Source organism: Pseudophryne corroboree, chromosome 5 (assembly GCF_028390025.1).
Source record: "Pseudophryne corroboree isolate aPseCor3 chromosome 5, aPseCor3.hap2, whole genome shotgun sequence".
Taxonomy (NCBI): Eukaryota; Metazoa; Chordata; class Amphibia; order Anura; family Myobatrachidae; genus Pseudophryne; species Pseudophryne corroboree.
In genome coordinates this window covers 287,600,975-287,616,896 of record NC_086448.1, presented here as the reverse complement: position 1 = coordinate 287,616,896, position 15,922 = coordinate 287,600,975, and positions in this window count along the sequence as shown.

Below are 15,922 nucleotides of genomic sequence, written 5' to 3'. Positions count from 1 at the left end.
ACACTGACAGCTCCATCACACCAATCCCCCCTTCCTCCCATCCATGCTGACACCTTCATCACACCAATCCCCCCTTCCTCCCCTCCACACTGACACCTCCATCACACCAATTCCCCCTCCCCCCCCTCCACACTGACAGCTCCATCACACCAATCCCCCCTTCCTCCCATCCATGCTGACACCTCCATCACACCAATCCCCCCTTCCTCCCCTCCACACTGACAGCTCCCATATACACATGCCCCAGTACCAATACTGATAATTCTCTCAGCCGTCCCCCCCCCCCCACACACACACACACACACACACTGACAGCACACATACTGTGCAGAAGAAACGATTATTGTTATGTGGATGGTATTACTGTAATGATGGGGAGGGGTGTCTAAAATGTGGGATATTTGCAGGTATTGATGTACTGTGTATGTCACATATACAGATCTCCCCTTCCTCCCTTGCCCACCAACAGCTCCCTCACAGGCTCACACACATCCATCACCCACCCCCATACTGACATCTTTCTCACTCTTCACCTACTTCCCACCCACACAAATCTCCTCCTCCAGACAGACAGACAGCTGTCACGGACTTCTTGGGACATGGACTCACCATGGTGTCTCAGCACTTCAAGGGGTCTTTCCATCAGTCTCCAGCCATAGTCTCTCCTCCTCCCGCAGTGTGATTCCTTGCAGGCATCCCCAGTAATCCTCCTCACACTGCCCTGGTAATCATGGGCCTGGGCCGGATCTCCGCCTCCAGGGGGCGGGGCTAACTGCTTAGAAAGGAACAGAGGAGGAAGGGAGTGACTCAGAGGTGCAGGAGCTGAGGGGAGCGATATGCTCAGCTGTAGCAGAAACTGCTGCAGCCAGGACTTTAAGTCAGGACTCGGCAGCACACAGCTTCTGTCTCCTCCCCTTGCCGCTGATTAAACTCTGTGTAAGTTGTGCAACCTTTGCTTCACTCCCTGCCCATCCGGACTGCTCTATCACTTGGCCGCGGGTGGCACCTCCGGGCGGCGCCCCCCTTCTACGGGCGCCCCTGGCGAGTGCCATCCTGGCCAAATGGTAGATACGCCCCTGCATTTGTTATATATTCTTCTGCATCTACTGCCATTACATTGTCTGACTGGATCTGTATGGGACGACCTTGAAGAAGGTGTGCCGCATGATGAAGACTATTGTACACAGTTCTCAACTCCAGAATGTTTATGTGAAGGCAAGTTTCTTGACTTGACCACCTTCCTTGGAAGCTTTCGCCTTGCGTGACTGCTCCCCATCCTCTGAGACTTGCATCCGTGGTCACCAGGATCCAGGTCTGAATCCCGAACCTGCGTCCCTCCAGGAGGTGAGACATTTGTAGCCACCACAGGAGCGAAATTCTGGCTTTTGCTGACAAGATTATCTTTTGAGGCATGTGGAGATGCGACCCGGACCACTTGTCCAGTAGGTCCCACTGGAAGACCCTGGCATGAAATCGGCCATATTGTAGCGCCTCATAAGCCGCTACCATTTTCCCCAGCAGGGGAAACCAGCAGGGGAAACCATTCTTGGTCTTAAAAGTTGTTTGACCATGCTCTGGATCTCCTGAGCCTTTTCCACCGGTAGAAATACTTTCTGTACCTCGGTGTCCAGTATCATTCCCAAAAATGATAACCTCATTGTCGGTTCCAACTGAGATTTTGGAAAGTTGATGTTCCAACCGTGCTGTTGAAGTACCGTCAGGGATAACGCATGTTCTGGATTAGCTTGTCCCTGGATCTCGCTTTTATGAGGAGATCGTCCAAGTATGGAATTATGTTGACTCCTTGTTTGCGAAGGAGAGCCATCATCTCTGCCATCACCTTGGTGAATATTCTCGGAGCCGTGGAGAGCCCGAACGTTAATGTCTGGAATTGGTAGTGGCAATCCTGAACTGCAAACCTCAGGTATGCTTGATGTGGCGGGTAAATGGGGACATGCAAGTAAGCATCCTTGATGTCTACTGACACCAGAAATTCCTTTTCTTCCAAGCTGGAAATCACCGCTCTAAAGGATTCCATCTTGAATTTGAATCTTTTAAATAAAGATTCAGAGATTTTAGGTTTAAAATCGGCCTGACCGAGCCATCTGGCTTCGGTGCTACAAACAGGCTTGAATAAAAGCCTTGATTCCTTTGTTCGGCAGGAACCAAGGCAATTACTTTGTCTTGACATAATTTGTGTATTGCATTCAGGACATTTGCGCTGTCCTGAGCAGAAACTGGTAAGGCTGATTTGAAAAATCGGCATGGGGAAGGTCTTGAAATTCCAACTTGTAATCTTGGGATATTATCTGTAAAATCCAAGGATCCAGGTCTGAGCGAAGCCAGACCTGGCTGAAAAATAGTAGATGTGCCCCCCCCCCCTCCGCTCGCACTCCCGCAGAGGAGCCCCAGCGTCATGCTGTGGTTTTTGCAGAAATAGTTGCTGACTTCTGCTCTTGGGAGCCTGAGGGTGTTCTACCTTTTCCTCTCACTTTTCCTGTGAAAAAAGGGGTACTTTTAGCCTTTTTGTACTTGTTGGGCCGAAAGGACTGCATAGTATGAGAATTATATACTTTTTTAGCCGGTGTAGTTGCTGACGGCAGAAATGCTGACTTGCCAGATGTAGTAGTTGATATCATGGCATCTAATTTCTCTCCAAAGAGGGCCTCACCATTGTATGAGAGTGCCTCAATATTTTTTTAGGATTCTGCGTCAGCATTCCATTGGCGTATCCAGAGCGCCCTGTGGGCCGAAACCACCATAGCAGAGGCACGTGAGCCCAGTAAGCCTACATCCTTCATAGCCTCAACCAAATAACCTGCCGAATCTTTGATATGACCTAGAATTTGCAGCATGTCATCTTTATCGACCGTGTCAATATTAACAATCAAGTTATCTGCCCACTTTTCGACTGCGTTACCTACCCACGCAGAAGCAATTGTGGGCCTGAGTAACGTACCCGTAGCAACATAGATGGACTTTAAAGTCGTCTCTAATTTGCGGTCAGCAGGTTCTTTTAAAGAAGCTGACCCTGGGGCAGGTAAAATGATTTTCTTTGACAACCTAGAAACTGAGGTGTCTATCATTGGGGGTGACTCCCACTTACGCCTATCCTCTTCTGGGAAAGGGTACGCTACCCGCAACCTTTTAGGGATAGCAAATTTCTTTTCCGGGTTAGCCCAGGATTCCTCAAAAAATGTAAGTCCTTAGACGGAGGAAAAGTCACCACCTGTTTTTTATTTAATTTAAAATAATCTTTTTCCTCAGGTGGAGGTGTTGTGTCAGGAAATTCCAACACCTCTTTTATAGCGACCATCATACATTGAATGCTCTTAGCCAGTTTAGGGTCTGCCCCCCTCAAATCTCCATTGTCGACTTCAGTGTCGGAATCTAATTTGTGCCAGGGACCTTTTCTGGTAACTGGAGGGGTCCCGAGTGGATGATGTGGAACAATCAGCAAATAGAGCATCTTCCACAGACGGTCTCCAATGATTTGTCTGTTCCTCAGACTCAGAGAATTTCTTTGCTACTCTGCAGCTTTCTCACCCACACAGACTCAGAACACTCTTGTGCCTCTAAAATGGGTTACTCTGGGGAAGAGCTTTTTCTAGACATGTTACATGCGTGTACAGTCACACCACTCACACACACACACATGGGAGCTAATGGGGACAGACCTACACTAATGTCTGTCAGGGAATTGCCAGTCCACACTGTGATGTTAGTGTATTAGAATGCTTAATATTTGTAGACACTCCCTTACTAATATGTGTAAGCCTGAATCTTCAGTGATGGTCCCTGGGACCAGGGGGATGCTGGGAAGTGGGTAGTCCAGTGTGCAGTGTGCCTGGAGTTGGTTATGGAATAAAACAGCACAGCAGTGAACTTGCATGTCTCTGTCCTTATGACTGGATTTACAAACATATGAACAAAACATGGTGTCAGAAGAAGTTTAACTTGGACTGCTAGTGCTCTCAGAGTGTGACAGAATCTTGCAGAAGTCTGTAAGGCTGTGATACTCAGTGTCTGCAAAGCCTGCCGTGTGCTCCTCTCTTCAAACAGTGAGTAACCATGGATAAACTAGCTCCTCCAACCGGCATTCTGATGTCTGGTAACTTGTCTGAAAACTGGAAAAGATTTAAGCAACGGTTTAATATATATCTTGCTGCATGTGGAGCTGATACAGAGGCTGACAAAACTAAGGCATCCATTTTCCTCCATGTGATAGGAGAGGATGTGCTGGACATTTATAATAGTTTTCAGTTTGATGAGGGGCACAAAATGTTCCTATCTTCTATAATGCAAAAGTTTGAAGATTACTTTGTGCCAAGGAAAAATGTGACATATGAAAGATATGTTTTTCACATGTGATCAGAAGTCTGTAGATGGATTTGATCAGTATGTTACAGAGCTGCAATCACTCAGTAAAACCTGTGAGTTTGGTGATTTAAAGGATTCACTGATTAGAGATCGTATTGTCTGTGGAATACCTGATAATGGACTCAGAGAGAGACTGCTGAGAGAGCAAGACCTAACACTAGACAAGGCAGTGACTATGGGGGTAATTCCAAGTTGATAGCAGCAGGAAATTTTTTAGCAGTTGGGCAAAACCATGTGCACTGCAAGGGGGGGGGGCAGATATAACATTTGCAGAGAGAGTTAGATTTGGGTGGGTTATTTTGTTTCTGTGCAGGGTAAATACTGGCTGCTTTATTTTTACACTGCAATTTAGATTTCAGTTTGAACACACCCCACCCAAATCTAACTTTCTCTGCACATGTTATATCTGCCTCCCCTGCAGTACACATGGGGGGTAATTCCAAGTTGATCGCAGCAGGAATTTAGTTAGCAATTGGGCAAAACCATGTGCACTGCAGGGGAGGCAGATTTAACATGTGCAGAGAGAGTTAGATTTGGGTGGGTTATTTTATTTCTGTGCAGGGTAAATACTGGCTGCTTTATTTTTACACTGCAAATTAGATTGCAGGTTGAACACACCACACCCATATCTAACTCTCTCTGCACATGTTAAAGCTGCCTCCCCTGCAGTGCACATGGTTTTGCCCAATTGCTAACTAAATTCCTGCTGCGATCAACTTGGAATTACCCCCATGGTTTTGCCCAACTGCTAACAAAAATCCTGCTGCGATCAACTCAGAATTACCCCCAATGTGCAGATCTGCAGAAATAACTAGATTTCAAGCCAAAAAAGTACACAAGGACGCTGATGGTGCTGTCCATGTAGTGCAGAAAACAGAGCCAAGCAAACCTCCATTCTCAAGAATGAAGCAGTCTAAGCCACAGTCTAATAAGGAAATGTGTAGTAGATGTGGAAATGCTCACAATCCTAAAATGTGCCCGGCTTATGGTAAAACCTGCATGAAATGTTGTAGACTTAATCACTTTGCCAAATGCTGTAAAATGAAAAGTGAAACAACCAATGTTCATGCTGTTAAACAAACAGAGGAATTCTTTGTGGATTGCATTGAACTTTGCAGTGCAGATAAGAAAGAATGGATTGTCCCTTTAACTGTGAACGAGATTGTCATTCCCTTTAAGCTTGATACTGGCGCACAGGTGAATTTAATATCGTTTAAAGACTATAAAACTTTTAGAGTAAAACCTAAAATTCATCCAGCCAAAGTGAAAGTTACAGGGTACACTGGGGAGGAAATTCCTGTGAAAGGTACATGCTTAGTGACACTGAAATATAAGGGACAACAGTTTAAAACATCTCTACAGATTGTGGATAAAAATGTGCAACCGATTCTAGGATTAAGTTCCTGTGAGAAACTTAGCTTGCTAAAGAAAGTTTTTATGGTGACATCACAAGTAGAAGATGACTGCAAATTGATGTTTACAGAGACTTGTTTGAAGGTCTAGGTTGTTTGCCTGGAGAGCATAAAATAAATATACACACGCAAGTTTCTTCAGTGATACACCCCTGTAGAAAAGTGCCGTTTGCACTGAGAGAAAAACTGAAACAAGAGTTAAATCGCATGGAAGCCTTGGGTGTGATACAGAAAGTTGATGAGCCTACTGAATGGGTAAGCTCCTTAGTAATTGTTGAAAAGAAAAATGGACAACTCAGAATATGTCTAGACCCCAGAGATTTAAACAAAGCTATTAAACGAGAACATTTCAAACAGCCAACCAGAGATGAAATCATGTCGCAATTTGCGGGAGCAAAATGGTTCAGTAAATTGGACGCATCTTCAGGATTCTGGCAAATGAAGCTAGATGAGGCCAGCTCAAAGCTTTGTACATTTAATACACCAGAAGGTCGATACAGATTTCTTCGACTACCATATGGAATATTGTCTGCTCCAGAAGTATATCACAAAAAGATACACATGATTTTTGAACATATTCCAGGTGTTGAAACAATGATGGATGACATTATTGTCTTGGGATCTACAAAGGAAGAACATGATTCTAGATTGAGACAAGTAATGGAACTTGTCAAGAAAGTGAATCTAAAATGTGAATTTGGCGTGAATACACTTACCTTTATGCGCGACATGGTCTCTGATCAAGGTGTAAAACCAGATTCAAGGAAAATATCAGCCATAGTGAACATGGAACGTCCTAACAACAAAGACGACATCAGAAGATTCCTAGGAATGATTACTTAGGAAAGTTTATTTCTCAACTCTCTGAACGAACAGCCTCTTTTAGATGGTTGTTGGACAAAGATAACGAGTGGATGTGGTCACATGAACAAGAAGAAAGTTGGCAAAACTTGAAACAGATCATTACAGAGCAACTAGTGCTAAAATTCTTTGATCCTGCGAAAAGAATAAGAATTTTAGCAGATGCTTCAGTATTTGGCCTAGGCTCAGTGCTGTTACAAGAACATGAGGATACATGGCAACCAGTAATCTATGCATCAAGAGCACTGACAAGTGCTGAAACAAGGTATGCTCAGATAGAAAAAGAACTTCTAGCGATCACATATGCATGTGAGCGATTTCATCAGTTTGTGTATGGTCAAACATTTACAGTGGAAACTGACCACAAGCCATTGGTAGCTATCATGACTAAATCATTACATGACTGTCCCATGAGAATTCAACGAATGCTTATCAGACTACAGAAATATGATTTACACTTGCTGTACTGTCCCGGCAAATACATGTACATTGCTGATGCACTTTCTCGTGCTGTGGACAAAAGTGAAGGTTCCAAAAGTCTGAAGGATGAAGAGGTAGAAGCCTATGTTAATTTGATCGTAGCTTCTCTACCAGTGTCTCTTGCAAGACAAGAACAGATTAGGAAAGAAAAAGAGACAGATGACACAATGAAAGTGTTGAAAGATATCATTCTGAAAGGTTGGCCAGCAGAAAAACATGCGTGCCAGCGGTCTATCCATGATTATTGGATGTACCGCAGTGACCTCACAGTTGTCGATGGTATTATTTACAAAGGCAATAGGTTTGTCATACCTGCACGACTAAGAAAAATTATGCTATGCAAGATACATGAAGGCCACTTAGGAGAAGAAAAATGTAAGCGGAGAGCGCGTGAAGTTATGTATTGGCCAAGAATGAACCAAGACATAGCACAGACTACAGCTACATGTGAATTATGTCTTATGTATAGACCAAAACAACAAGTCAAGGTACTGAGTCCTCACGCAGTGCCAGAGAGAGCGTACCAGAAAGTTGGCGCAGATTTGTTTGATTGTAATGGGAAAACGTACATTGTCGTGACTGATTATTACTCTAACTACCCTGAGGTGAAGACACTACATACAACTACTAGTAAAGCCGTAATCAATTGCATGAAGTCAATCTTTGCAAGGCATGGTGTTCCTATGGAAGTGTTCACTGACAATGGTCCTCCGTTTTCCAGTGCTGAATTTAGACAATTTGCTGATGAGTGGGAATTTGTCCATACTACGTCAAGTCCCCACTATCCACGCTCAAATGGGTTGATGGAAAGTTCAATAAAAACTGTAACGAGTCACGTGAATAAAGCTCAAGAAGGTAAAGAAGATTTCTACAAAAGTCTTTTAATCTACCGCAGTACACCTTTACAGAATGGACTTTCTCCTGCACAAATGCTGATGGGAAGGAGGATTAGAGCAATCTCCCGATACATGATGAACTGCTTAATACACATAACTCAGCATTGGTCAGACTGAGTAAGGAACGTCAACAGGTGAAACAGAAACTGTTCCATGACAGGCGAGCAAAAAGCTTATCTGATCTAAAATCGGGTGACCAGTTCCGTCTCAGAGATCAGGAGAAAGGTATTTGGGTGCAGAAAGGTATTGTGCAAGCACAAGTAGCACCAAGATCTTATACTATACGTACAGAGCGTGGAACGGAAGTAAGAAGAAATCGGGTGGATTTAAGATCTCAACCTAACCATAATGAAGACAACATGACTGAAGAATACCCTTCATCTGACATGGATGATGATCCTGATAATGGTGAACAAACCACGATTCTAGAAAGGTCCAACATGGTTGATGAAACACAGACTGTGTATGAAAGACCCAAAAGGGAAATACGCAGACCTGAGAGACTCATTGAAACGCGTTAGTTGATGTTCTTAATATGACGTTGTTAATTGTTGCATTGAAGCGTACAGGGCTTATCTTTAAAGAAAAGAGGATGTGATGTTAGTGTATTAGAATGCTTAATATTTGTAGAAACTCCCTTACTAATATGTGTAAGCCTGAATCTTCAGTGATGGTCCCTGGGACCAGGGGGATGCTGGGAAGTGGGTGGTCCAGTGTGCAGTGTGCCTGGAGTTGGTTATGGAATAAAACAGCACAGCAGTGAACTCGCATGTCTCTGTGTCCTTATGACTGGATTTACAAACATGAACAAAACACACACCACGCGCCCTATATGTATTACATACAATTAATATACATATATACCAAAACAGCGCTTTATATCCAATGTGAAGCCAGCAGACTTCAATAAATGATGTGCTCCCCTCCCCTTCTATAACTCCCTGGTACTTGTATCAGCAATGTGTGAGGAGAAGCAGTCTGCAGGATCAGCGCTCCGGCGTCTCTGTGAGGAGAAAATGGCGCCAAATGAGGTTACAAGCAATTCTGAGGTGAAGCCCCGCCCCCTGTAATGATGCGGTTCAGCCACAGTAATATTTATACTGGCGGGGGTAGTGTACATCAGCAGCTCACATGTATGTACATTTTGCCAGTGAGGGTAAAGATTTCTCATGTCCCTCAGAGCGCGCCCCCCCCCCCCCCCCCCCCCGCGCTCTGCGACATGTTGCTGCGCAGCGTCCCACGCTGCGCTGGTACCTTTATGCCGCCACGATGACCGGAGGGCCTCTCTCTGCAGGTCTCCGGTAAATACTCACCAGCCTTCTGACTTCTGGCTCTGTTAGAGGGTGGCGGCAGTGCTGTGGGAGTGAGCAGCAGCCAGGCAAGGGCTGTGTTCAGTACCCTTCAGGAGCTAATGGTGTCCTGTCAGCGGAAGCAGAGCCATTAAACTAACTGAGAAATTGGTTCCTCCTCCCCCCCCCCCACCCCTAAGTCCCACAAAGCAGGGAAGCTGTTGCCAGCAGCTTCCCTGTAAAATAAAAAACCTAACAAAGTCTTTTCCAGCAGAACTCTGTAGAGCTTCACTGGTGTGCATCCAGTCTCCCAGGCACATTTTCTAAACTGAGGTCTGGAGGAGGGGCATAGAGGGTGGAGCCAGTTCACACTGTTAAAAAGTCTTAAAGTGACGAAGGCTCCTGCGGAACCGTCTATACACCATGGTACTAAAATGGACCCCAGCATCCTTTAGGACGTAAGAGAAAAGAGGTTGACATAATTACGTTATTACCGATGTGTGGCTTGTGTTGCATGAACGATAACGCCCAAACGGACAATCGTATAAAAATTTGAATTGCACCTCCAGTGTGTAGAATTTAATCAACTATAAAAATGGCCCTGTCACTTTTTATCGTATCTGCTACAGGTGCTCCTCAGGTAACACCAAGAACCATGGATTAATATTTACTTACATTAAAATGTCTAGAATTTACATCTCAATAGATTTACCAAATTTTTAACACTCCTTTATATTTACAATCATGAAAATCTGAAACTACCGTGCAAAGAACGGGTAGAACAACTGGTGAATTATAAAAATGATCAATTCAAAAAAAAATATTGTGTGGCTTGCAAATATAATATGGTGTCTATGAAACTGCCATTAAAGGAGAGAGTACATACAGTATGTAAATAAAAGAGTTTTTTTACAAGAGACGTAAAAAAAGAAACAGACTATATGCCTATTATACACTTATAAATTCATTATTAAAAATAACCTTTTAATGATTTTAATATTAAAAATACTAGGCTTTATGTGACATATAAATGTTAATTCTTAACCGGGTAACACATCTAGCATCAAATTGCTATCTAATATGGCGAAAATATGAAATTGGGTATCTGGTAATGAATTTCCCACCATTCATCTATCAGTAGTTTTAATATCAGGAAATGGGGACGCTCTATTTCCCACCTTTTGTTGTAGATATACATGCAGTTTATCAATTTCTATTACATGAAAAAAAATGTATATGTTGGAGTTTGTATGCACTCCCTTTTTTGGGTTTTGCCACTTTAAATAAGTTTCTGCAGCGGGGTACACTGGTATTCCACAGGGAATAACATCGGGGTGTAGAGTTGGATCTTGAGCCAAAGCACCAACAGGCTAAAGCTTTGACTTTTCCCAGGATGCCTTGCACCGCCTCCTCTATAACCATGCCTCCAGGCACTGGAGCTCAGTTTGTAAGTTGGTGCCTGCAGAGCAGGCAGCTAATAGGTGGGGCTGCGCTAGGCAACACTGAAAAGAGCTTTTTTTTTTAGAAGAATTCAAGGGCTGGAGCACTATTTATGTCAGTCTGACATTCTGTGCTGTGGCTCCATCACCTCCCCCAGCAGTGCTGCATACTCCCGCGGCCTGGTTCCCGGGTACATGCAGCAGAGGCACACCGGACTTCAGGCACACACCACTGACGCTCTCCTGGATCACATGGCTGCACATCAGAGAGGAGGTAAGAGGGTCCTCCAGGTGGGACCCGCCGGTAAATAGCGATCCGGACGGGGCCCCAGGAGACTGACCGCGCCGCTGGCATGGACACTGTACTGCACAGGGACCCCACTATATCCACCAGGGCAAGGGAGCACAGGACGGATTAACTAAAATCCATTTGTTATAGGCTCCACAGTACCCGGTGGTAAGGACCAGCATAGGGGATAAGGCCCCTCCCCCAGCTCTGGACGCCATCTACTGCTGGTGTTCCTGCTCTGGAGCTGCATTTCACTCTCCCTCACTTCCTGACAGATTTTGGCACCATCTTAACTACTAGATGGGCTGATCTCCGGGACTGCAGGGCTCTGTCTCCTCTGTAAAGCCACCTGCCTCATCATCGCTGTGCTTTTACAGACACTTAAGTATTCTACATGTCATTTAGACAGTGTTAGTGAAGAACAAGTGTACTGCTATCTGAATATATGGTACAAGTATTCTGCGATCTACATCCAGTATCTACTGTGCATTGTTATATATATACTCATACGTAGTTATATGTAAATTACCAGTCCAATGCAGTTTTATTGTTTATATGTAATAACTTCTGCATTGTACATGTGACTGAGTGAGCCTGTAGCTGTTGTGTGCGAATCCATCCTCCTGTATCACATATTGCTATCACTATATTCTGTACCCTGAGGGGCTATGTGCGTCAGGGTTCCATATATATATATATATATATATATATATATATATATATATGTATATGTATATATATATATATATATATATATATATGTATATATATTGTTACACAGAATATTCAATTTGGTATTTTTGCTGTGTGTTTCAGTCACTTCATATCGCTTAATCCTCTGTTTTGTGTCCTGTGTTTACTGTCACATAACATAAGGTGTTTTTGCAGATATTGTGTTTGGCTATATTGTACCGTTACGCCCTTCGGCTATGTTCCCTATAATGTCTGCCACACAGGGCGGGAAATCCGCGGACGCTTCTGCATCCTGCAGTACTGGCACCACGGATTTACCTGAGGGGGAACCACCTTGGGCAGCGTTCTCAAGTATGCTGAGTACACGTGTGACACGTCTTGCGCCCCCTGTGGGACCTCCTGTGCCATTGCAGCCACATATTGTCCCTGTAGTTAATCCGCCCTGGGCGGATACTCTGTCTACCCAATTACAACAATTAAATCAATCTTTGGTTAGACAAAAGTCTACCCCATGCCTCTCTGGGCCAAGGGGTCATCTAAGCGGGCCATTTCTTCCTCACAATCCACTAATATTTTGGATAATTCTTCCGAGGAGGATGGGGAATATAATGATCCGTCGGACACTGATGCAGTTGCTTCTGATCAGGAATCTGCAACCCAGGTTGATGTTCCTGACCTGGTGGAGGCTATTAAGTTAATTCTTCAAATAGATGATGACATTGAGCCTACTACTGCGTTTAACAAACCTGATGAGTTTAAACGTCAGAAGGCTGCTAAGGTAGTCTTACCGCATTCTGACAACTTAATTGACATACGTCAGGAATCCTGGTCGTCGCCAGGAAATACATTTTCCCTATCTAAAATGATGCTAGCTCATTATCTTATCCCTGCGGAGTTGAGTAACAAGTGGGAAACTCCACCGCCGGTGGACTCTCATGTCGCCCGTCTTGTGGTGTCATCTACTCTGCCTGTCACCACTGTCACCTCACTGAAGGAACCAATGGATAAGTGTGTGGAATGATGCCTGAAGTCTATTTACTCCCTTACTGGCGCTGTACATAGACCCACTATGGCAGCCTCCAGGGCTGCGAAAGGCATTAAAGCATGGGTTCAGGCAATTGAGGATGAGCTGCCTCAGGATTTTTCTGACACCGCCAGACAATATCTGTCTTTTACTACCACTATATTCAGGAGGTGGCCTCTGATGCAGGTGTAATGGCGGCCAAGGCATCTACTACATCCATCCTGGCTCATCGGATTCTGTGTTTGAGGTCCTGGAAGGTGGACCTGGACTCCAAAAAGACCTTGGAGGTGCTCCCTATTAAGGGAGACATCCTATTTGGGGAGGGTCTGAACAAGATTGTAACTGACTTGGCTACTGCCAAGACTGCGTGTTTCCCAAATACTAATCCTTCTGTTCCGAAGGCTAAGAGTACCACCTTTCGTTCCTTTCAACCTCTAGGAAAAGCAAAGGGTCAGGCGTATCTGCTTCCAAAACCACTAAACCTAAATCTAAACAATCCTGGGCCGCCCATCAGCCTGCTTCCAAACAAGACAAGCCTGACAGGGCAGGCCTCCCCCTGGGGGACCCCAGGGTGGGATGCCGACTTCTGCAGTTTGCCTAGGCCTGGTTAAAGACCACTTTGGACACCTGGGTGCGGGAAGTTGTCTCTCACGGGTACGCTATCTCTTTCAAGAGACGTCCCCCTCGCCAGTTTTGCACAACAGTTATCCCTGCAGATCCATTAAAAGCGCAAGCTCTATACTTGGTTGTACAATCCCTCCTGGATGCAGGAGTGGTGGTGCCGGTACCCCTGTCTCAGAGAGGCAGGGGATATTATTCGACACTGTTTCTAGTTCTGAAACCAAATGGGTCCTTCCGGCCTAAACTCAACCTCAAATCATTGAACAAGTTTGTGAGAGTATCCAAATTCCGCATGGAAACTCTACGCTCTATAGTACTGGCCATGGAACCCGAAGATTATAAGGTATCCCTGGACATACAGGATGCTTACCTGCACATACCTATTGCCATGTCGCATCAGCAATATCTGCGGTTTGCTATTGGCAACCTACATTATCAATTCCAGGCACTGCCTTTTGGATTGGCCACGGCCACTTGGATCTTCACCAAGGTCATGGCCGTGATGACGGCTCTGCTCTGCCATTGGGGAATCAGGATCCTGCCATATCTGGACGACTTGCTGATCCTGGCGAACTCCCAAGAGATTCTCCTCAGTCATCTGGAACTGACGGTCCAATTACTACAAGCCCACGGGTGGCTCATCAACTGGAAAAAGTCCTCGCTGGTCCCTGCTCGTAGCATGGTGCACCTGGGGGCACTCCTGGACACACACAATCAACGATTGTTTTTGTCTCCAGAGAAAGTCCTGAAACTTCAGGACAGGATCAGATGTTTCCTTCCTTGAGGGAGGCCTTCGTCTGGCCTCCCTCAAGGTTCATATTTCTGCCTTGTCGGTGTGGTTTCAGAGGAAAATTGCATCTCTTCCTGGCATTCATACTTTCACTCAGGGGTTTTACGGTTTCAGCCTCCCTATGTCCCTCCTGTGGCTCCATGGGATCTGTCTGTTGTTTTGAATGCCCTACAAAAGTTCCCATTTGAACCTCTTGAGTCTGTGGACCTTAAATACCTTACGCTTAAGGTCATGTTTCTGCTGGCTATTGACTCTGCTAGGAGGGTGTCGGACTTAGGCGCTTTGTGCTGTCGTCCACCTTTTCTGATTTTTCACCGTGACCGAGCAGTTCTTAGGACTCGCCCTGGTTATCTACCTAAGGTGTTGTCATCTTTTCATCTTAACCAGGAGATTGTGGTTCCAGCCTTTATCTCTCCTGGTTTGTCCTCCAAAGAGCGGTCTTTGGATGTGGTACGGGCTCTCCGTATTTACGTAGAGAGGACTGCCTCCCTCAGGAGGTCAGATACCCTTTTTGTACTTTTTGGTTTTCACAAACGTGGCTGGCCTGCGAATAAGCAAACCTTGGACAGATGGATTAGAATGGTGATTGCACAAGCTTATGCGCAGGCTAGTCTCCCAGCTCCTGCTGCTATCAAAGCACATTCTACTCGGTCTGTTGGACCTTCTTGGGTGGCCCGCTGAGGCACGTCCGCAGAACAATTGTGCAAGACGGCTACGTGGTCCTTTGTGAACACGTTCATCAGGTTCTATGCCTTTGATACTGCCGCCTCCCAGGAGGCTTCCTTTGGACGCCGGGTTCTTGTACTCACTACATTGCGTCCCCACCCATGTGGAACTGCTTTAGGACATCCCCAATGTTATTCCCTGTGGAATACAAGTATACCTCGCTGCAGAAAAGGAGATTTATGGTAGACTTACCATAGTTAAATTTCTTTCTGCGAGGTACACTGGATTCCACAGGGTGCCGCCCCTGATGCACTTAGCTTCTTTTGGTTTGTATGGCATTAGCCGCTAGTCCCTTCTCCTCTCGTGAGAATGTGGTTCTATGTGATTAACATCTACCGTCTCTTTTGCCTGCTACTGCATTGGACTGGTTATCGAAACTGAGCTCCAGTGCCTGGAGGAGGGGTTATAGAGGAGGCGGTGCAATGCATCCTGGGAACAGTCAAAGCTTTAGCCTGTTGGTGCCTCGTATCAAGATCCAACGCTACACCCCGATGTTATTCCCTGTAGAATCTAGTGTACCGTGGGTGTCTCCGTGGGTGTTCCAGTCAGTGTACATGTTTCCACCACTCCCACTCATCCCAAGAATCCTAAAGCTCCTAAGGAGAACAAGGGTTCAAGCGATCCTCATTGCTCCAGACAGGCCAAGAAGGGCTTGGTACGCGGACCTTCTGAATCTACTGCAAGAAGAACCAAGGCCTCTTCCTCTTCGGGAGGACCTGCTGCAGCAAGGGTCGTTTGCCTATCAAGACTTACCGCAGCTACGTTTGACGGCATGGACGTTGAGCGCCTGATTCTTGCTCGGAAGGGCATGCCGAAGAAGGTAATTCCTACCCTGATACAGGCTAGGAAAGGGGTAACGTCTAAACATTACCATCGTATTTGGAAGAAATATGTCTCTTGGTGTGAATCCAAGAAGTTTCCTACGGTGGAGTTTCAACTCGAACGTTTTCTCCTCTTCATGCAGGCAGGTGTGGATATGGGCCTGAGGTTGGGATCTGTGAAGGTCCAGATTTCGGCCCTAT